This window comes from Camponotus vicinus, unplaced genomic scaffold (assembly GCF_025532165.1).
Source record: "Camponotus vicinus isolate PSW18456_S1 unplaced genomic scaffold, iyCamVici1.0 SCAF_2, whole genome shotgun sequence".
NCBI classification, from domain to species: Eukaryota; Metazoa; Arthropoda; class Insecta; order Hymenoptera; family Formicidae; genus Camponotus; species Camponotus vicinus.
This window is the reverse complement of record NW_028141956.1, coordinates 23282403-23306291: the sequence shown is the minus strand read 5'-3', so window position 1 is coordinate 23306291 and position 23889 is coordinate 23282403. Positions and strand designations below refer to the sequence as shown.

At 36.6% G+C, this 23889-nt stretch overlaps 1 protein-coding gene and 1 long non-coding RNA gene across 5 annotated transcripts in view; one reads left to right on the top strand and one right to left on the bottom strand.

The window, feature by feature from the left end:
* The window catches only part of LOC145967253 (uncharacterized), a 147243-nt gene that overhangs the window by 27733 nt on the left and 95621 nt on the right, over nucleotides 1–23889 (bottom strand). For both annotated transcript variants that reach the window (XR_014437322.1, XR_014437321.1), the window contains exon 6: nucleotides 2513–2688. This is a non-coding gene — a long non-coding RNA (uncharacterized LOC145967253). The remainder of the gene's footprint in view (nucleotides 1–2512; nucleotides 2689–23889) is intronic.
* The window catches only part of Sp1 (transcription factor Sp8), a 72516-nt gene that overhangs the window by 42491 nt on the left and 6136 nt on the right, over nucleotides 1–23889 (top strand). The gene's annotated exons all lie outside the window — the stretch shown is intronic.

The window sequence follows — 23889 nt, the reverse complement described above, 5'->3', positions numbered from 1 at the left end:
ATGAAGTTTGTACGATTTTTTTTCGCGAATTTACGACACATCAAAGTTACTTACACATTTTTGTTCATTTACTGCCAACATTAGCTTTACCTGATGCGCATCACGAGGAGGTTGCTGATCGGATTTGATGCATCATGTGTGTGTGTGAGTTATACTTATTTGAAGTTATGCGAAAATTTGACATGAAATTACCTATGCGATAATTTTGTTGACGAGTGCATATTTATTATATATAATCTTGAGAATCTTATTGTTAATCTTGATTATTGCCTTGATAACTAATTAAAAATCTTGTCTCTAATTTCGAGACAAGCCAAGATTATCTTGATATATCTCGTGCAATATATAGGATGTATCTGAAATGATGCACTAAACTTTAGGAGCGTATTCTAGAGGTCAAAATAAGACTTTTTTTCCTTATGAACATGGGTCCGCAAATGAACCCCCCTCCGAGCTAAAATTCAAAAATGTGTGAAATTTACCAAACACCCGCAACGCAAATTTATTTATCTCTCAAGAGAAGGTGATAGGTAACGTCAAAACCTTTTTTTTTCTGATATACAGCCAATTTTTAATTTTTTCCCCAAACTTTAGGGGCCTCTAGCTCGGAGGAGGGTTCATTTGCGGACCCATGTTCATAGGAAAAAAAAGTCTTATTTTGACCTCTAAAATACGCACCTGAAGTTTAGTGCATCATTTCACCCTGTATACACCCTGTATATCATAATTTATATTTATATTTCTAATAAACTATATTTATTATATAATCTTGAGAATCTTATTTTTAATCTTGATTATTGCCTCGATAACTAATTATAAATCTTGTCTCGAATTTCGAGACAAACCAAGACGACATGAAGATTATCTCGCGCGACCCTAGATTGTTTCGACGAAAAATTTGCCGAATCCCGCGCACATGATAGATATACCGATCACTTCCCCCACGCGTTTTGTGTACCCTACGTACCGTTGGTTGCACATCAAGTACATACGAGCGCGGCTCGATCGAACCTGCAATTTGGCGTAGATACGCCCGTGCGTGTGGGTTTACCGGCCGCGTGCAGCGGGTTTATACGTGCCTTCCGCCGGCCATCATCGTATCGCTCCAAGGTCCGATAATTGAAAAGCCAAGAGAGAGAGACTTCTCTCCCATCGCGCGCTGCGAAACAATATTCCTCCTAGAGGCGCGCACGAGCCCCGACGATGGTACGTCGAATTACCGGCCATTATCGTGACGTATCATCGCCGAGCAGCGTCATTCACCGCGGGAAAGGACGAACAATACTCGATCTGCGGTCGACACCTCCAGGCTTTAACGTGCACCACTCGAGTAAAGTGGAGGACGATTATTAACGACTCTCTCTCTCTCTCTCTCTCTTTCTCTTTTCCTCCCTCTCGCTGCGATTCTATTTAAGCCCGCCAACTTTTTTTTTATCGCTCAAACAATGGAGCGTATCTTCCAAGGGACCGTAATGTTCGCGACGATAACGCAACTTGCGAATTTTAGCCGTCGACGAAACGCGCTTCTCTTCCCTTTCGCTCGTATCGGTATCGATATCACACGACCGCCCATTATTCCTAACGATCGGTTGCAAGTACAATCGTATAACACATAGTATCGAGTACAGCGCAAAGAATGAATAACATTCTCGATGATGCGTGATTCTAACACACCAGTGTCTTTTGCCCCCCGGAACTCTTGACGATCTCGATATTTTTCGCTTTAGCAATTCTAAGTAATGGCGTTTTCGAATGGTCGTGTTTGACCCAACCCGTAGTTTACTAGACGTCATTGACCAATCACAGCCATTCTTCTCAAGAATGTATGGTTACATTCTTCAAAAGAATGGCTGTGATTGGTCAATGATGTTTAATAAACTACCCCGGGTCGCGTCAAACCTGATCATTCGAAAACGCCATAAATAACAATGTGGTATATTTGAAATGAAAATTTTTGTTTGATGTTTATTTTAAGAGACTATTATTTCTCTCGATTTATAATTTCAATTATTGAATGCGAAAAAAAAAATTTCTTATTCATTTGTATCATCATCTTTACGGGAAATTAAATTTTCGTCCATGATTGTTTAAGAGCGAATTTCTAAAATACCGAAAAAATATTTGCAAATGCGATAAATGGACAGGAAAATATCGAAAAAATTAATTAACTGTTTCATTAATTTTTGTCGATATTCATCGAAAACAAAAACAGGTATTTAAGCAAAACATGTACTTTTATTATGTTTCTCATTTATAGTTGAAATTTGTATATATTTTACTTTCCCTCTTTTTTCCTAATTGTATATTTTTATTTATATACATCTTATAATTTATTAAATCTCAACATATAATCATTTTATCGATTTTACTTCGAATGTAAAATTAAATCATGTCAAAAAATATTAATAGAGATAAATGTCAAATATCATCATTTTTCTTTAGAAAAGGGCAAGTAATAATGTTAAAATCGTTGGATGCAAGTATCGATTCTATTTATGTATAAAGTACTTACAGTTCCAGTAGTATCTACGTTGCTTTCATAGCAGGTTGCTCTCACTGTAATGATACTAGTTCGATCTTCGATCTTTTGGTCTTCCTCAGTCAAACGTTGACAATTAACTGAATAAAACTTTCGACCTTCTCACACAGAGTACCAGTACAATTCCCACGAAATGTTCGCCAGGGGCACTATAAACAAACAATGTTTACGTTCGAGTTCATTCATGTGTACATTCTTGTCTACGAGGTCGATGTTTATATTTCGCAAATAAATCCACATTATTACGAGCTTTATTATACGAATTTTTTAATGATGTAAAACGTATGAAAAATGTCTTGGATATTAAATAAGTACTTAATTATAAACGTAAGTAAAGAACTTCTATTCAGATATTTAACATTCTTTATATTTTGATTATTCCAAGTTGATTTTTCATTATTCTTAATTTTTTAAATGATAGATATGAAGTAATCACTACTATTTTAAATATATTGTATTTAGATATAATTATATAATTACTACTTTTAGATAAATTCTTCATAAATAAATCAAAATTGTATGAATTGTCTTTGTTATAGATACAAAAACACAGCTTATAATTTTTAAAAATGTACTTTAATCGCTTTTAATACATGTATAATATTAGAGTTCTTATATTTTTAATTTACTTCTTTTTTTTCCAAAATAATGAGATTTATACGATTGAAGTAATACGAAACACACAATTCGAATATTTCCAATATTTATATGTATAATAAAAATCTTTATTATGCACTTAACTGAAAATTATTCGAAACATATCACGTTTGATTTAATCATTAAAAAAGTCATTAATTCGTTAAAATTAATTTCGGAAAAAGATAAGTTAAAAATATAAGAACTTTAGTTTTTTTATTATATTAACAAAAAATTTTTCGATGAAACAATCTAGACAGGGAAATTTATAATTAAAAGGGAATTTTACAACTAAATATTCTGGATAAAGTTTTCTTTACAATTGAAAAGAAATAATTTTGAATTTTGAAGAAATTTGAAAATAATCAATCAGGTTTAAATATTTCAAATAAAAATCTTTAATATGTATAATTTTAAATTTGTTATTTATTAAATTTATTTATTCATAATTTCAATTATAATTTTTTAATAAATACGAAATTTTAAAATACTGAAGAAATTGGAAATTAATCAATCACGAGTTTGAAAATTTCATATATAAAGAAAAATATATTTTTAATAAACGATAAAAAAAACTAATATTTTTCAACGTTTATTTTCTTAGAAAAAAAAAACGGTTCTTTTACATCTCTGCTTGATTGTCGTCTTTCGCGTCGTATTTAAACTATTGTAAACACACCTGTATATATTGTGTGGCGAAGCATGGTTCATCGCGTGGCGCTTGACGCATTAGCACCGATACATGCGAGTAATCGTTACCACGGAGCGGATCATGGATGCTCGTTGAAAAGAGCGCGATGAATGACGGAGCACCAACGATGCTCGGCGGGACGCGGACGCCTGTATCCTTTATCCGGCGATGCCGCTCGGTCCATGGGATAAAGGGCGTCCCCGCGGGGCGCCCTTTCCCCCGCGGCGTCGAAACCAAAACACTGACGGGGGACGAACGCGTCCGGCGGCGTCGCCCGCGATGATTTATTGGTCTTTCGATTATGCGTCCTGCGTCCACTCATCCCTCGCTTTCGATTTCTCGATAAAACAATCCAGACAGGGAAATTTTATAATTGAAATTAGAAATTTTACAAATATTCTGGATAAGGTTTCCTTTGAATTGAAAGAAAATAATTTTGAATTTTGAAGAAATTTGAAAATAATCAACCAAGTTTGAACATTTCCAATAAGAATCTTTAATATGTATAGTTTTAAATTTGTTGGTTATGAAATTTGTAATTTTAATTATGATTTTTAAATAAATAAGAAATTTTTAAATATTGAAAGAATTTGAAAATAATCAATTATAAATTTGAAAATTTTCTATAAGAATCTTTAATATAAGTAATAATTTAATACTTTTAAATTTGTTATTTATTATTTATTAAATTCATAATTTCAGCTATGAATTTTAAATAAGTAAGAAATTTTCAAATATTGAAGAAATATTGAAGAAATTTGAAATTAATCAATCACGAGAAAATTTCATATAAGAATCTTTAATAAATTAATACAAATTTAAATAAATTAATACATGTTTTAAATTTATTTATTAAATTAATTTAATTTTTTTTTTAATTTGTTATTTATTATTTATTAAATTCATAATTTTAATTATGATTTTTACATAAATATGCAATTGATATACTTTTTGTATCTGTCACTCACGTGAAAATCGCACTCAATCGCAAGATTATTGTTATATGTTATATACAAAAGGCACACAATCTTGATGAAAAAAAAAAATCTATCGTTACATTTTTATGCAAAATGACGTTATATCATCACGATAAATTTTTGGCCATCTTTGTACGCACAGTTCGAGATAAAAATCCAGCTTGTAATCTGGAATTTCGTTCGATGTTAGTCCGACGTCCTCGATTTCCACACCGCGCAGAAAGGCCTGACAAACCCGACGAGGAAGGAAGAATGAAAAAAATGCTCGCGTGACGAATATTCGCCGCGTCCCGCAATTCTGTTCGTTCGGTCGACGTGCCGTATTTAGCGTCTTTCTCTCTTTCGGGCAATTTAAAGCTCTTTTCGCGCGGCCGACGACCTCTTCCGAGATTCTGCCGATGACTTCCGGCATATATTCCGCACGTGAAGAAGAATCCCGCCGGTCGCGCGATTTTCCACTTTTAACAGATGCATACTCTCGTCGCATCTCGCGATGCCCTGGACCGCCTCGGGTGCAGGACGCATATACAACGTTTCGTTGCGTGTGGCTCGCGTGCAAAAGAGGAACCAACGACTTTCGAGTAATGGCCAGGGTATAAATTGGACGGCGTATTATTACGGCGGATTCGATATTAAATCGAATATGTGTAATAATCACTCCTCGTAACCAATTCTTATCCTCTCGTTTTACGCGACAAGTTGACTAACTCGAGAGAAATATCGCGCTTTTAGAGAAGCCGCCAATATATATAAAATAAAAGTCGGATCATTAGTGTAATAGTCACATGTTGAGATGTAAACAATCCATTTTTTCTAATAGGGAACAAATATTGAAAAAAAATTGCTTTTTCCATTATTTTTTAGATATAATATCATTTTTCTGCATATTTTCTATTTATATAATAAAAAAACTAAGGTTCTTATATTTTTAATTTAAAAAAAAAATGATTTTAAACAATTAAAGACTTTCGGCAAATTACATTAAACACGATACGATTCGGATAATTTTCAGTTAGATACATAACAAAAATTTATTATGCATCTAATTGAAAATTATGTGAATTATGTGTTTGATGTGATTTGCCACAAAAGTATCATTAATTCATTAAAATTATTTTAATGAATAAAAATATTAAATATTAAATATTAAATATTAAATATTAAATATTAAATATTAAATATTGAATATTGAATATTAAATATTGAATATTAAATATTGAATATTAAATATTAAATATTAAATATTAAATATTAAATATTAAATATTAAATATTAAATATTAAATATTAAATATTAAATATTAAATATTAAATATTAAATATTAAATATTAAATATTAAATATTAAATATTAAATATTAAATATTAAATATTAAATATTGAATATTAAATATTGAATATTGAATATTGAATATTGAATATTGAATATTGAATATTGAATATTGAATATTGAATATTAAATATTGAATATTAAATATTAAATATTGAATATTGAATATTGAATATTAAATATTGAATATGGAATATTGAATATTAAATATTGAATGTTAAATTATTTATAAAATTATTTTCAAAAAAAGATAAATTAAGAGTAATAAAAACTTTAATTTCTTTATTATATTAAAATAATGATTAAACTACATTTTTAGAAATTACAAACTGTATATCTAATGATGAAGACAATTCGTCCAAGTTCAATTTTTAATTATTTTTCGAAAATTTATTTTTTAATTTATCTCCTTTTTTTCTGTTTACATTTCTAGTTACATGTAATATCTGACCGAAAGATTATTTCACGTCACTGAATTTTGTTCCGATCCGTCAACGAATCCTTGGAGGAAAGAACGAAGGTACACGTTGCGTATCTACTCCGAAGGAGGATAGAGACGAATATACTCGTCAAGCCCAGAAATAAATCTGTGATGGCTTTTTTCTTTCTCTGACGTTCGTCTTTTCTACGTAATGCGCCGCATAATAAATTACGGAAATAAGAGAAGCTTGTTTCGAGTAACGAAGCGTGCATGATTAATGAGTGGATGTTGTATTATCGATAACTCGTAACGCTTTATGAACGACAAGTCAAATGGAACATCCGACGGGAGTTTAAGGATTATGACTCGTGTTTTCACCACGCATTTAACGCTCAATATAGCTGTCTTGTTCTCATCTCATACTCACATCGCTCAAAAAACACGTTGTATTAAAATATAAATTAAAATATATATATGTGTGATAAAATTCAAAAGATAATTATTACTTCATAAATCAAAATGTAATATGGATTTTGATACTCGCATCTTGTGGTAGAAGCAAAAATACCAAAATATAAGTATGTATGCAAAATAAGTGTAAATCATTGCCTCTATTTCTCGAGAATTAAGCGTGCGTTTATCAGAGCTGATATGAATTTCAATTATCGTAAGCTTGTCCACATTCGTTGCACGCGTCGGTTTAGAAAGGCAAGTACGCGACGTGAAAAATAGATCTTACAACACCTAAGGCCTCGCCTCTTTTCGTGGAATCGATCGATCGCGAGGTGACGTCTGGGCCAACTCTTTTTTTTTAATCCACCATTCACCTCGAAGTCACTTTCGCATTTCTTCAGGGGAAAAGAGGGGGTCTACCGACTCTAGGAGGTTGTATCAAGAATCTTATGTGGTCGCTTAAAATGAGAAAATGCGTCGAGAGAGATTGGTCGACGATTCCGGACGCGGCTTGAGTTTTTTTTCCACAAGTTTCACTCGCAGTCCCGGACGATTTGCATTTCGGTATCCCTACACCCCTCCCCCCCTATCGCTCGACGTACCCCGAGGTGACAAATTATCCTCTCCGCGCATTGCGTAACGACCCCGGTATGTACCGTTAGATTTACGGATCGGACCCGGACGTGGCTCTCTCCCGTCGTGTTCTATTCCAGTGCGACATCCGCCATCAGTGAATTAGGAAAACCAAGTGCGTCTCCCGCTCCCGCGAAAGGACGCTCCCGTCACGATTTATGGCGCGTCCTCGAGAATCGAGGGAACGTTCTCTCTCGTTCGCTCATTTATGAATTTTTATATAGGGGGAAGGATTCACATGCGTGGCTCTCCGCGCGTTTATTTATGCCTATTTACGAAGCTCTTTATCATCTATTAGGATAATCATCGCCGAGCCACGGCGTCTCTTTTAATATCTACGACGTATTATGAAATATTGTTCATGCATTGCGTTATTTGAGTAATTACATTTATTACATAAAACATTTATTATATATATCGATATTTAATATTTTCAATTCCATATTAAATTCAATTTAATTAATATAATAATTTCATTGATAGAATTCTAGATATAAGATGTAGAGAGTTATACACGATAGGATTACCAGAATATTTAAGAAAACGAGGCCAGAAAGATTTTCAAGAGATCATAGTGAGATTTAGATGTGAAAACGAAGAAAATTAATATATAAAATAAATTAAATAAATAAATAAATTTTGGTATGAACGGGAAAAGAAATCATGTAGGATATGTCAGAAGGAAGTGGAAATGTTAGAATATTTAGCAGCAAATTGTACAGAAGATACGAGGGATAATAAAAGAATGAATCAAATTTTAAGAGAAAAGGGAGAGGGAATCATCTGTTTGAAGAAATTCTAAAAAAAGAGAATAAAACCAAAGAAATTATTAAAAATAATCTAGAAGTAATTGAAATTAATTAGGATAAAAAGCAACACTGTATAAGTGAAGCATATTTTTATATAAAACATTATAAAGTCTGCAACGTATATTTTATGTAAAACCTCTTTCAATGCCGAAAGGGGCAAGAAATAAATAAATCTATCCATCTATCTATCTAATTTCACCGGTATTTAATTGATATAACTTCAATATCCTTTGACAATTCCAAGATAACTCGAGATTTCAATATTCCCGATAAATCGACTCGTTTATTGGCACGTTTTAAACGCAACCTCCGTACATCACGTGGTCGTAACGGCGTAATTCATGCACCGACAGTCAACGATTACTCCAACTTCCGTCGCGGCGATAAAATCGCCGACAGGCGCGACGGTAAGCATCTACTCGCGTGCTCGCAAACATTACCGCTTCTGGGCAACCATCTCCGACGATCGCTCGTAATCTTTCCGCGACCGCGACGATAATATATTTATGCGCAGAGAAACCAACCGCGAACAGATTTCGCTCCCACGGCCCGCGTCTACCAAATAGCGAGACAATAAATCCGGTCATCGGGGGGGGTCAACCCTCTTTACGAGGTCCTTATAGTCGGGGATGATGCCCCTTTGACGATGCGAGGGTAGCCTAATATGTCACAGTCTGTCGCAGGGCGCCCCGTCAAAGTCGCTCCTCGAAAACGAGGGCGGCTCGCCCCCGTCAGGGGTCGAACTCACGATTAGATGCGCTTCTAATGGAGCGATTCAATAGCGACGATCTGATAAACCGATTCCACGCGTTCCTGGTCCCCGGGCTCGCGAATCGAATTAAGCATGATCCGAGATTTCCCGATCTCGAGCTTTATAACGTCGTCTTTGTGTCAATTGAATTCTCGTTGATGTAGCAGATCTTGATTTCGACCGATCCTCAAATCATCCGCGGTCGCATTTAAAATATATAAATTAGAGCCGAAATTTCTTAGGTTATGGAGTTATCGAGAAGCGCATGTGTACATATATATATATATATATATATATATATATATATATATATATATATATATATATATATATACAGGGTGTCCGATTCGTGAGGGATCAAACGAAAAGTGATAATAGATTGGGTCAAACTAAGAAGAAAAGTCCTCTACCATTTTGCAAAATTCGCAATAATTATTAAGTAATAAGCAAAAATGTCCCGGCGCATGAGAAACGGTAAACCGCTTGTAGTGTGTGATTATTAAGTGATCAAACGAAAAGTGGTGATAGATTGGGTCAAACTGAAAAGAAAAGTTCTCTACCATATTGCAAAATTCGCAATAATTATTAAGTTATAGGCAAAAATGTCTCAGAGTATAAGAAGCGGTAGACAGATCGCTTCTCATTCGCTGAGACATTTTTGCCTATAACTTAATAATTATTGCGAATTTTGCAATATGGTAGAGAACTTTTCTTTTCAGTTTGACCCAATCTATCACCACTTTTCGTTTGATCACTTAATAATCACACACTACAAGCGGTTTACCGCTTCTCATGCGCCGAGACATTTTTGCTTATTACTTAATAATTATTGCGAATTTTGCAAAATGGTAGAGGACTTTTCTTCTTAGTTTGACCCAATCTATCATCACTTTTCGTTTGGTCCCTCACGAATCGGACTCCCTGTATATATATGGTGTATGGAGAAAAATAAATTTGCATAATTTCAAAACGCGCGATCCGCCGCGAGATAAGATGAACGAGCGCGCGTATCGCGAATCTATCGTGCGAAAGCACGATGAAGCAATAAATTTCGCCAGGTTGCCGCGGAAGACACGCGAACCATTTTGTTCGAGATCCGGACAGCCTAACCGGTCGGTTCGCTCGTTATGTCTGTACAAGTATAATGGTCACTTTCGCAATATTGGCTGCGTGGCTATAGATGCCATAACGATATGATATAAGCGACGATATCATTTTGCCTCGGTATCTTAAAAATTCGGCGCGCTTTATGGATGCTTGTGTACGCTCAATGTTATTCGTCATTATGTTGCTCGATTCGAATAACATACGCATCGCATGTCGACGGGACTATGAATAGCCGCAACGTGATTTACTCATGCGAGCTGAATCATCCGTTAAAGGGAAACGTCATCGGCGCGCTGCTCTATTAAATGCAAAACATTAATTATGACGCTATACGTAACAGGTCACGTTGGAAAGAGATGGAAATATCTAAAATTGCGATCTCTCCTAATAGACAACGTGAGAAATATTTTTAATGGTGCTCATTTAATAAAACACAGCGACGTGCGTGTCGGTAAACTTTATCGCTCCGTCGTCGTCCAGTATCAACGCCATTAAAGGTATTTTTCACGTTCAATTATACACACGTGCTTTCTCTAAACATATAAAACGCATATGTGTAGTCCCGCCTTTTATCATCTTTATACATCTTTTTGTCATTTTTTTACATTTATGCAAATTTTGATACACTGTTTCTTTTTTTCTTTATACAGTATCGGTCAAAAGTATTGCGTCACTTCCAAAAAATTCAAAAAATGCAAATAAATGAGTAAATATTTACTTTTTTTCTCTAGCTGTTTTGCTCATATTTATAAAATTAATGAAGCATAAAATATAACGACAATAAAATATAATTTGATAATATTTTTCTTCATTAAACAACGACTTTTTTGTTTCTACGAAAAATCAATGTATCAAATTTCTAAAAATTATTACAGAGTGTCTTTGCTTATACGGAAAATATCTTTTTTTTATTAAAAGTATTAATACAATAATATAACAATATCAATTGATATCACTCCTCGAAAATGGATGTTTCGACATTAACCACACTGTTAACGAGATAGAGCTCAGGTTTTCTTCTCGGGTGTAGGATTATACATATATACGACGATTATGGCTATTACGTGCATGTACCGATCGTAAAGCGTCTCGTTTGCGGACGTTAAAGAGGGTGGACCACTTAATTCCTTAAGGTTGCGAGCCTCTCGTGCGTTTTATCTCAAATTACGATTTATATAAAAGCACACAATTTTTCCATATTATTTCAATTTTTATAAAATATATGGAAATAATTTTTTTTTTTCATTTCGAATACAGTTTAAACGTGTACTCGACTCTTAACGGATCGATGCCTCTTATTGATCGCGCCCGTTTATGCTTTCTTTCGCTCGACAAACTAGACATACGCAACTAGGCAACGCCAAGTCGATCTATTCCGATGATCTTTGCGTTAACCTTTTGACATTATCGACTCGACTCGTTGTACAAGTCGCTGGTAGATCCTATTACATCCAGCATGGTCGACGTTTAACTTCACGTCGCGACCAACCGCCATGTGTTACCGCTAATAACTATAATAATGCAACAAGACGGTTATTTGTGATACATCTCATGAATCAATAATAGTATAAAAATGCTAAAAATATATTATGATAAATACACACATTTTATGCGTTTTATGAACCCTAGAATTAACTCGCTGACGTTCGCCACCACGTGTGTCAAGCGAACATTCTTCGAGAATAGAGTCACCAAGTAGATTTATAGTCTCGCAAGTTACACTCGTAGTGTGTTAAGTACGTTATAGTCACCTACTTAAACGTGACAGCTCTGCGAAAAAAATCGCTCGAACAAAGCAAGGTAGCGATATTTTTCTAGGGAATTTTTCTTACTCAAGTATCTATTGTCATTTTATGATACTCGATCGCTCTAGACTATTTGTTAATCACGCGGATTTTAATTATCCAAGAAATTCGAATAAAGAATAAAAGGTTGCAAGTGCGAAAAAAAATCGCTCGAACAAAGCAAGATAGCGATATTTTTCCAGAGAATTTTTCTTATTCAAGTATCTATTGTCATTTTATGATACTTGATCGCTCTAGACTATTTGTTAATCACGCGGATTTTAATTATCCAAGGAATCCGAATAAAGAATAAAAGGTTGCAAGTGCGAAAAAAAATCGCTCGAACAAAGCAAGGTAGCGATATTTTTCTAGGGAATTTTTCTTACTCAAGTATCTATTGTCATTTTATGATACTTGATCGCTCTAGACTATTTGTTAATCACGCGGATTTTAATTATCCAAGGAATCCGAATGAAGAATAAAAGGTTGCAAGTGCGAAAAAAAAATCGCTCGAACAAAGCAAGGTAGCGATATTTTTCTAGGGAATTTTTCTTACTCAAGTATCTATTGTCATTTTATGATACTCGATCGCTCTAGACTATTTGTTAATCACGCGGATTTTAATTATCCAAGGAATCCGAATAAAGAATAAAAGGTTGCAAGTGCGAAAAAAAAAATTGCTCGAACAAAGCAAGGTAGCGATACTTTTCCAGGGAATTTTTCTTACTCAAGTATCTATTATCATTTTATGATACTTGATCGCTCTAGACTATTTGTTAATCACGCGGATTTTAATTATCCAAGGAATTCGAATAAAGAATAAAAGGTTGCAAGTGCGAAAAAAAATCGCTCGAACAAAGCAAGGTAGCGATATTTTTCTAGGGAATTTTTCTTACTCAAGTATCTATTGTCATTTTATGATACTCGATCGCTCTAGACTATTTGTTAATCACGCGGATTTTAATTATCCAAGAAATTCGAATAAAGAATAAAAGGTTGCAAGTGCGAAAAAAAATCGCTCGAACAAAGCAAGATAGCGATATTTTTCCAGAGAATTTTTCTTATTCAAGTATCTATTGTCATTTTATGATACTTGATCGCTCTAGACTATTTGTTAATCACGCGGATTTTAATTATCCAAGGAATCCGAATAAAGAAATAAAAGGTTGCAAGTGCGAAAAAAAAACAGGACGCGACCTTCGGAATCGTCGCGAAGCTTCACAAGTTCTCGAGCCATTTGCGAGGCCGATCTCGAACAAACCACGCGCTCGCATCTTTTTGCTCGGAATATTATAGCGCCGAAGGAGGATCGTGGCTCTCCCCGAGAGAGATTGGATCTTTAACCGCTTTACTTTAGCGGCAGCTGCGTCCGGCCGCCGAGATGAACGGGTTCACGTGGTCTGCCAAAGGTGATTTAGTGCCGGTTTGTTGCCGTAACGCTGTCTGTAACACATCGCCCCACGTTCGGCCAAGTCGATGCCGCTATATTACACGGCACGATGATCCAAGCCGAGAGAAAGAGAGAGAGAGAGGGAGTCATCCGCCGCTAAATTACCTCGTCGGCGTCGACCAGGTCGACGTGCTTTTGTTTATCCTGTCAAACGATCCCGATAAGCCGACGATTAAAACGCGACGAGGATCAGTCGCACGTGTCGATTCGCCAACGATACGCATCTATCGCGGCTCTAAACGGCCACGTCGGTGGCCGCGATTAGACGCCAGACCTCGCTCGCATCGGGAACGATGATTGCTGATGATGATGGTCGCAGGTGCACCGACCACTGACATTTGCCGGCCAATAGATGATATCGCTCCCGCGATAATATCTCGTGCCATGTATCGCGTTTTCCGGATTCCCTCAGTCTCTTGGACAACGAGGGAGATTGAGAAAATGAATGAATCTTGCATAATAAAGTCGATTGGAAGATAAAGAATAAAATGTTGCACGCTAAGATACGCTTCCTCGTGTTATCGCGCCAGGACATCTTTATGTCGTTCTACCGAAAACCACACATATAAAAGCGCAAGCATGTAGAATGCAGTAAAACCTGCTGCTCGCGTGTGTACGTGTGTGTAACTTTCCTGTTACGAGCGCGTCATCGGCTCGATTCCGGAGCGAATCAACCTTCAAGGCCGGCAATCATGTCATTCCGTTATCACTCCGAGGGGCGCGTGGATTTATCGAAGTGCCGCAGAATGCTTACGACTTTTTAAGTGAACGTAAATATTTGCAGGTGCAAAACTCCATGACGAAAGCTAGAGAGAGAGAGAGAAAGAGAGAAACGCAGACGTGTGTGTGTATCCGGTTTCGATGTAACTTTCGGTCGTAAACTGGCTGTTTACAGCCATCTCAGACGAGCCGCCTGACGTAAATTTATCAGCTCGCGCGTCTACGAACTTGGCCAAGTTGCCGGACGTTCGACCGGCTCTTTCGCGTCTCGTAAAACGTCCTCGCGGTTAAATTACGGCGTCGTCTCCTAAACGGCTTACGTCGACTCGGAAATGCACGCCGGCTGAATAATATCGCTCGAAAGCAGGTGAATTGCAGTTCGGAGTGGCGTGTGTGGTCGACTCTTCGGGGTAAAAGGAGTCAACACTTTCTCTGGTAGAAAGTAATCGCGTCGTGCGATAAGAAAAAATCGCACCGAATCCTTCGATCCGATCCCAGAAGATGCATCCACCCTTGAAAATGCAGCGAGTAAAAAAAAAGGTAAACAATCTCATGAATTATTTATAGCTGCACGTCGCGCCGAGGAGCAGTTTGTCTTCGAGATTCAGTTCACGAAGGCGTGAATAGCGCGAGAAAGGGTGTGTTCGTAATTACTTTGACGTGCTCTGACAGACGGCTGTCAAATATTAAGGCGTACTCGTCGCCTTCATCGAACATTCGCAAAGTTACTACACGATGCTTCGATTTTCACATCCCGGGAAAAGGCTTCCACACTGCTAAAGTTATCCTTCGTGCTTTATCGTTTAATGAAATACGCGGTACACCGCAAAATTTCTTAACAGCAAGCACACAATAATTGGAAATTCTGACGGAGAAACTCTCCTGGCGCGTGAGAAAATCACTCCCAAATAAACTATTCATATATACACGGTGTTCCACGAGGAAACTTCTGACAAACTTCTGAATCGAATTGAACTATAGCCTGTATGAACTTTTTTGCCTAAACTAAATTCTAGAATACGAAGGTGGTTTGAAAAGTCCGTGCAAAGTCAGAGAGATGGCACCACTGATGTTCATCGAGGTTATTTTCAGTTAATAACATCTCTTGGAAGAACACACACCAAGTTTCAGCCAGATCGGTCTATTTCTCTGTGTTTGGCGTTCGTTTGAATCAAAGAAGTCGAGTGATTTCCAAAAAATGGATGAGAGAATTTGGCCGCAAAATTGATGGAGTTAAGGTTCCAACTCGTTCCGCATCCCTCCTATTCTCCAGATTTGGCTCCCTCGGACTACTACTTGTTTCCCCAATATGAAGAAATGGCTGGCGGGAAGGAGATTTTATTCAAACGAGGAGGTGATTGCGGAAACGAATGCCTTTTGCAGAGTTGGACCAATCCTATTATTCGGAAGGGATCAACAAACTGGAGCAGCGTTGGACGAAGTGTATAAGCCTAAAAGGAGACTACGTTGGAAAATAAAAAAGGTTTATCCCGAAAAATTAAGTAGTTTTCATTTTTGCACGGACTTTTCAAACCACCGTCGTATATATCGAGAATACTTGATGCCGACACACACAATGAGAAAGCAATTTTAAAAATGATGGCGAATATTTTCTTCTCTCCTTTTTTCCCGATGACCAAGGACCGTCATTCGATCGATGGCGGGAGACCGGCAGTCGTTTCTCTCTCTCTCTTTCTCTCTCTTTCTCTCATTCCTCTCCCGTTTCGCGGCTCTCGCAGTAATCGAGAATCATCGAGATTGTCGATGGACCGCTCCATCGTTTAAATGCTAATACAGGCCTAAATTTATCGACCTATGATTCTGCCGAGCAACCCCGCGCCGGTGCTATTTACACGTCGATTCTACGTGGAACTTTCGTAATTGAAAGAAAGCCGCCGACCGGGACCACCGTGTAGCTACGGCTATAAAACACGGAATATACGATAACACGGGGTGCTTTTCGGGTAGAACCTCGTCTAGGAGGGCAAACGATCGAGAGACCCAGGTCTACCTGAGCGCCTGATAAAGGCGTGCTTATGACTGCGTGCCTTTCACGCGTCATAATAAGGAGACCGAGAGCCTCGACGCGCTATTCAAAAATTATCATCGCTACAAGTCCCCCACTTATAAACGGTCCGCGAACGTCTACGAAAATGGAAGCGTGCGATGGACAAATTTATTCAACGCTTCGAAACCGAGTACATTCTGGACTCGACCAGAAAGGAATTCGAGGAAAAAAGCCAGTATTTCCGAAATTAAAATGTGTTCTTTACGACACGATTGATCAGACGCAATTAACGCAATTTATAACACGTATAAGTAACGGAATTAAAATTTGGAGAACATAAATTGCGCTCGAAGGTGGAGAAAATGGTATAATACGAGATAATATTCTGTCCACTCTTATTTAAGTCTTTTATATATCATTATAAGAGATAATAACGGTAATCACAAATTTTCATGTAAATTTTTATCTCTTACAAATAGTTGATTCAATTTCTTCACGTCCCGTTCTATTAGTTTACTCGGGTAATTTTGCTAGGAACTTTGTCATTATTTTATCGCGCGTTATTCTACAACATTTTCCGCGCATATCAGATTAGAATTGAATAGTGCATCAGAGAGTTAATCAACCTGTCCGGCTTAGTCATCCTTTGACCGCTACCGCATAACGCTCTGCCCCCATCCCGGTTAAATTGGTTTTATTTAGCCGAATAGTGGTGGACCTCACGGCGCAGAAGAGGTGGAAAGGGTTAACGAGAACAAAGTGAATAAATACGGCATAGCGGTGAAGAATACATCGTTAATAAATAAGAGCCCCTCGTAGCTACCTACCTACTCGCCGCCTACATCGCCACAAGGCAACTCCTTCTATATGCTAATGCACGGCTTCCGACATACAATGTTTTACACTTTCCATACAAAGATCCGGCCAACAATGTTGCCGAACCGAAAATTACGTAAATAAGTGACTTTCGATTTGTATTCGTGCACTGAGAAGGAAATCTGGTTGCATTAATTAGAAATCTGGTAGATTTAACCAGTATGTCTATTAGAAAATGATGAAAGAATTCCTTTAGGAATTACTAGATGAGTACATATGATTAATTTCTTCCCGTTAAATTTTCTTGGTAATAATACTAAATTTAAAAAAAATGACATCACTGTGTCCATGTTTAGTTAATAAGAAGTTTTGTAGATCCAAAGAAAATGTTAACCAAATCCTTATAGTAAAATCTATTCTAACGTTCTAATTATAAAAAATCGAGTCTTATCATGATAACTAAGAACTTCTCCTCGGTTTAACCAAAATGCCTCCTATCATATACATCTTGTTGGTACAATCAAACGATTGTTCTCAGTGTGTTAATATTAGAAACCAATTAGTGATCGATATAAAATAATTTAGTGAAATCGCGATATATGATATTTCGAGATTTTTCTAATTTAACAACATTGATGAGAGAGAAAGATGGAGTCTTAAAAAAATGGATGATTATGAATTGAACGTGAAACTAAATTAAATGTTATATGCAAAAAAATTACATATTTTATTTATTTATTTATTTATTTATATGATATTCATAAAAATATTATTTTAGTGTTATTTGAAAAATGTCCAAATTTTTCTGTAAATGTCCATAAATCTTTCTTAATATGATAAAGGAATGGAAATTTATCTTTATAAATATATATCGAGCGAAATTATTTTTATTTATAATTATTTCTCTGTTATTAAGATAAAGATTAGAATATTTATTAGTATCTCCATTTGCGAAATATTAAAATGCTATCTAATTAATATAGAATTATTATTTTTATATCCCGATGGTTATAAAATACTTTACTACCTACTTTGTTTTACGATTATATAAAGCTTAGGATTTACATGTGAAAGAGTTACACATTTTAATACACAACAACATCAGATAAAAACAAAACAATTCTTCTGATAAAGAATAAATATTAATAAATTTATATACATATTTAAATATTTTCTTCTCCTTGCTTTTTTATTAGTATCTTAATTAGTCGCATTTTCAGATTATTAGCAAATTAGCATAACGTCCGGAACATGAAAATTTTTCCGCAAATATAAATATTAATACGAGCTTTACACCGGAACATAAAAACAGAATAGCGCCCGTTTGACAGTAAAACTCATACGCGTAGATAAAACCCGCGTCAAGATCCGCAGGTTTTTTTAATCGAGCGAGAATGTCGCCGCTCTTTAAGGAGGGGTGAGGAGAGGCAGGGGACGCGGTCTTCTCAAATTAGGTGCGTTCCGCGACGAGGGAGCGCGGTAAACGACTAGCCGGGCGATAGATCGGACACTCCGGCGCTAATTGGCTGCGGAATTTTATGCACCACTAAATTACTCTATGCAAATGCGGGACCGCTTCCGTCGTCCCTTCCGACGAGAGGGCATCCTGGAAGTGCGCGCGCGCGCGCGCACAATTTCGACGTGCCCTTCGGGATTTACGCCGCCCTCATTATCCTAATGAAGACGTGACGCTTGAAAAACGAGTGGCCGATTTTTGCCGGAAATCGATCCTCACCGAGTTTTCTCGAGTATCCTTGATAGAAGTCGGAATAACCGATGCATCCCGAAGTATGGAAGGTCAAGAGGATGATACCGCGTTAACTGGCTACGAGTTATAATACCAGCTTAATATTCAACGCCGGGGGCGATGGATTTACGAGAGCTAATGAATTGATAGTCGGTTTCTTCTCTCTCTCTCTCTCTTGTCGATTCAAAAGCCCTCATTTATACTTTTCTCTCTTGCATTCGAAGTATCTCCAAGTGAAGAAACGACCCTACATACGACTTTATATACATTCGATTTACATCCTACATTTTACCCGGAAATCATTAGATCCAAGGGCGATTCGAGAAATTTGTCCGCGAAGGGAGAAAGAGAGAAAAAAAAGGAATCTCGATGCCGTCGTCGGGAGGAGGAGCAAAAAGGAGACCAAGTAGGAGATGCCTCTCGGGCAATAGGATAGCCGAATAAATTTGGATAGCTCCCTGTTTTGGCCCCGAGCCACGTAGTGGTCTACTCTGGACGTAGACACTCTCGGAGAGACTCTACGATCGGCTCTTTCGTAACGCGGCGTGCGAGAAAAGAGGGGGAGAGGACTGCGAGGAGGAAAGGCGAGCCGCTCCTCTGCTTTACGACGGATTTAATTAAAAAACATAATTTAGCAGGCAGAAGAGAGGATAACAGGTAGCTCGGCTCCGGTGGGAACTAACGGAGGTTCCGTCACACGCTGTTCGGCGCCGGCCTGCGGTCACTCATGAATAAGATTATTAATCCCGTCCTTTACAGAAAACCTTTTGTTTTCCTCCTTTTTATTCCCTTTCTCGCTCCTTCCTCGCGTTTCTTAATATCTAAAAAAATATCTATTGCGCGTGATTTAATTTATATGTAATAATTTGCGAGCGAAAACGCGATGACACAAGGCATCTTATATTATAATGCACATTAGTCGACCTCGTTAATTTGATTTTTAAGATTGATAAATCCTTGTTGAATTATTACATAGATATCTACATGGATTTATTTTAACCCTGGAAATAATGCGCGGTTTCCAAGGTCTTCTAGTACCAGAGAAGAGGGGATTTTAGTTGATAAAAATCTTACACTATCAGGGAGTACATATTTACCTGCCGGTGTCTTTTAAAGATTTCTTCTTCTATAAAAAAGATATCGTGGATTTACCGAAAATAATTCAATTCTCTTTTAGCGCGTCGCGAAAAATTAACGTAAATTCGCTTATTCCCCACAAAGTTGCGGGATTCGAGCGTGCCAACCATCGTTCTTCGTTAATGATCGCGGTCGTTGATGCTACGGGCGATACGCGTTGATACATCGCCCGTCTGCAATCAATAGAGCTGAACTTACCCGGGTGGACTACCCGGGTCGCTTAAAGATGGGCCAAGTTAAAAGTCCATTTGTCCGGGGAGACGCCGGTCAGTGTCGCGCGCGCGAGATTAAAAGAGAGATACCGACCAAGAAGGGCAAGAAAGGCAGCGCCATTTTGTCGAAAGGAGGACCGACGACGACCTCGCGGCCTAAGCTTCTCTCCCGCACATAATGGCAGTCGCGTTGCGTGCGAATGTACAATTTCGTTCCATCGTTACCTCGGTCGATCGTGGGGTCCGTTCTGTTCGCGAAGCCGGAGAAACGGAGCGGAAGGGAAACGAGGTGCCGGTCGCCACTATACGGAAAGATTTTCGCAATTAGGCAGAAAAAAAACTGACCTGTACTTATATGCATAAAAAACGCAATTTGCGTTTTCGAGTCAAGTAGATTTCATCGCTCTGAGATCGATTAAATTTGCCCGAAAAAAATAGGTTTTATAAATCTAATTAATATAAATAATATTAATATAATATTAATATAATATTAATATAATATTAAATAATATTAATATAATATTAATATAATATTAATATAATATTAAATAATATTAATATTAATAATAATATTAATAAATAATATAATATTAAATAATATTAATATTAATAATAATATTAATAAATAATATAAATAATATTAATAAATAATATAAATAATATAAAGTACATTTCCTGTTTGACGCTCTTATATTGACTCTAAATCTGATTAATCAATTAAACGTTTACTCGAATTTCAATTATTTCATTGACGGAGTTTATGATAGCATTAATCGCTCTTAGAGCGATCATACTCGCTTCACTCGTTATTTATCTCTTGCGATATAATATCTGCGTCAATCTCATAATTCGCTTCAGTATATATTATGTAAAATTTGCGCAACACTGCGTGAACGTTATATACGTGGATATCGTAATTAATTTTACAAATGCAACGAGGTTGCTCAGATAACGTATCTTATAATTCATGCGAAAAAAAGTTTTTACCTTTTCCTTCTAGAAAATATCAAAATGTGCACCTTGATATTTCTGAAATTAAATTAAAAAAACCCCATACGTTCTTATATCTTTATACATACGAGGATGATTTGAAAAGTCCGTGCAAAAATGAAAACTACTTAATTTTTCGGGATAAACCTTTTTTTATTTTTCAACGTAGTCTCTTTTTAGGCTTATACACTTCGTCCAACGCAGTTTGTTGATCCCTCCCGAATAATAGGATTGGTCCAACTCTGCAAAAGGCATTCGTTTCCGCAATCTTCTCCTCGTTTGAATAAAATCTCCTTCTCGCCAGCCATTTCTTCATATTGGGGAACAAGTAGTAGTCCGAGGGAGCCAAATCTGGAGAATAGGGAGATGCGGACGAGTTGGAACCTTAACTCCATCAATTTTGCGGCCAAATTCTCTTTCATCCATTTTTTGGAAATCACTCGACTTCTTCGATTCAAACAAATGCCAAACACAGAGAAATAGACCAATCTGGCTGAAACTTGGTGTGTGTTCTTCCAAGAGATGCTACTAACTGAAAATAACCTCGATACATATCAGTAGTGCTATTTCTCTGATTTTGCACGGACTTTTCAAACCACCCTCGTATATCGCTAACTATGTACAAAATACACATATGTATAATATTTAACTCGAGATCATACATCACATGCATATCAATTTATATCTCGAGATAAAAAAATGTAGAAAACAAGGAGAGAAGGAGCTATCACTGTGGGGAACGACTATATCCAAGTCGACGACTAATCCGATAAGGGGAAAGACGAGCGAGGCAAAGCGAACGTTTTTATAATCGCCGCAATTATCTGCGAGACCAAAGTCGGCCCTAGTCGACGCAACAGTTTCAAGGGGGGCACACCATCGCTTCGCTTCTTATCGGGGCACTAGCTGCGTGCCGGTGCAGTTGCATGCGGAGGCTGATAAACAAATAATTAGCATTCGAAGTAACCCGCATTCGTACTATCGCTGGCATCGCTCTCCTCGCCAAAGGGGGAAGGCGTATATTCGCGTAACCCTTCGTTGACGTATCTCTCTCTCTCTATATATATATTGTATCGCACGTGTATATATCCCAAGAATTCAAGGAGTAGGTTGACGTGCAGCGGCATTCGTGCTACCCGCTACATTTTACCTGACTTGTACCTGGACAGGGTAATTAGCGCGGTATGGAAATCACGTTCGCAATAATTCGACTTCGTTCGATATACATATCTAAATTTTCTTTCCCGAGGAATGTTTCACGTGTTCGCGTAAGCGTATCGAGATCGTAAAGGGAATTCCATCGAGATTGTTTCAGGCAGAAGTAATAATGCCATTTAAAATTATAATTCAATGCTGTACCGTGTAACATGTTACAATTTGCATGGTAATAATAATTACATTACTTATACAAGATATATATGTATTTTATGAATAATTTTCCTCGGCGCTTTTCTCTCGCAGCACGTGAGTGAAATGTGAATGCTGTACGAAATGCAGTACATTTTAGAATTAATTCATACCTCGAGGAACATTTTACTCTAAATTTTAAAGTCGATGTTCTCTTTGTGCGACGTTATATTAAATTAATTTTTGTTTTCACGAAATAAAAATTAAAGTAGCATAAAATAAAATAGGATAAAAACAAAAGCGAATATATATGTTGTAAAAAAAAATGATACATAAACTATTCATAATTAAACTCGTAAGGAGAAAAAAAAGAAATTACAATAGAAGTAGGGACCGGCATGGTGAAATAGTCGATATCACTCTGGTTGGAGACTGCTCGATGCAGGTGAATCCAATCAGAAACTCGACCATGCCGGCAGGTGCTTGGAGATCGTGGTCAATGACTCTCGGGAACGACCGACACTTTTTACACGGAAAGCAGAAAAGGGCGCCGACTAATTTTGCGCGGGGTTCCATTACGAGACACGGGGAGCAGCTCGTTCTTTCGCGCGGCTCGCTTCTTTTAATTGTCTCTCTCTCTCTGTTCGCGTAATTCGACGACGACTTGAGATAATTTTTAAATCGCTTTCTGTACACTTATGTTTCTTTGCATCGAAACAAAAATACGTGAAAGAAATTTTATTTAATTACACGAAAGAAATCTTATTTTTTCTTGAGAGGTAGGCTGAAAAGAAGAGTTATATACAGGGTTGTCAAGAAAAATTCAACGAGTGAGAAAAACCAAAAATTCCAATTTCTGTTTCGGATTTTACCTAATGAAATAAAGTGGCAAAAATTGTAAAAATTACTAATATGCAATACTATAAATATATTTATATAACTTTATTATTGAAAAGATATTTATACTTTAATTAATAAATCATATTAATTTAATCACAATAGTTTAAAAAATTGAGGTCGATATATATTAATAAATTTTTTTTTAATTCAAATTAATGTGTAAAGTTTTTAAAACAAAAACTTTGAAGATATAATTTTTTCCAAAAAAAAAACTTGTTTTTTACCACTGGCATTTTTATCCAAAAAAATGTGGAATTTTGCCACACACAATCCTAATTATACATAATCGATTTCACCTCGAGACTCGATGTCTTCGTTAACGTGCACATGCATAAAGTGCCGATCGTCGATGCACCGCTCGTTCGCCTGATGTATGAATACGAGGGTTCTTTCTCTCTCTTTCTTTCGACGGACGGAAAGAGGGACGAAAGTT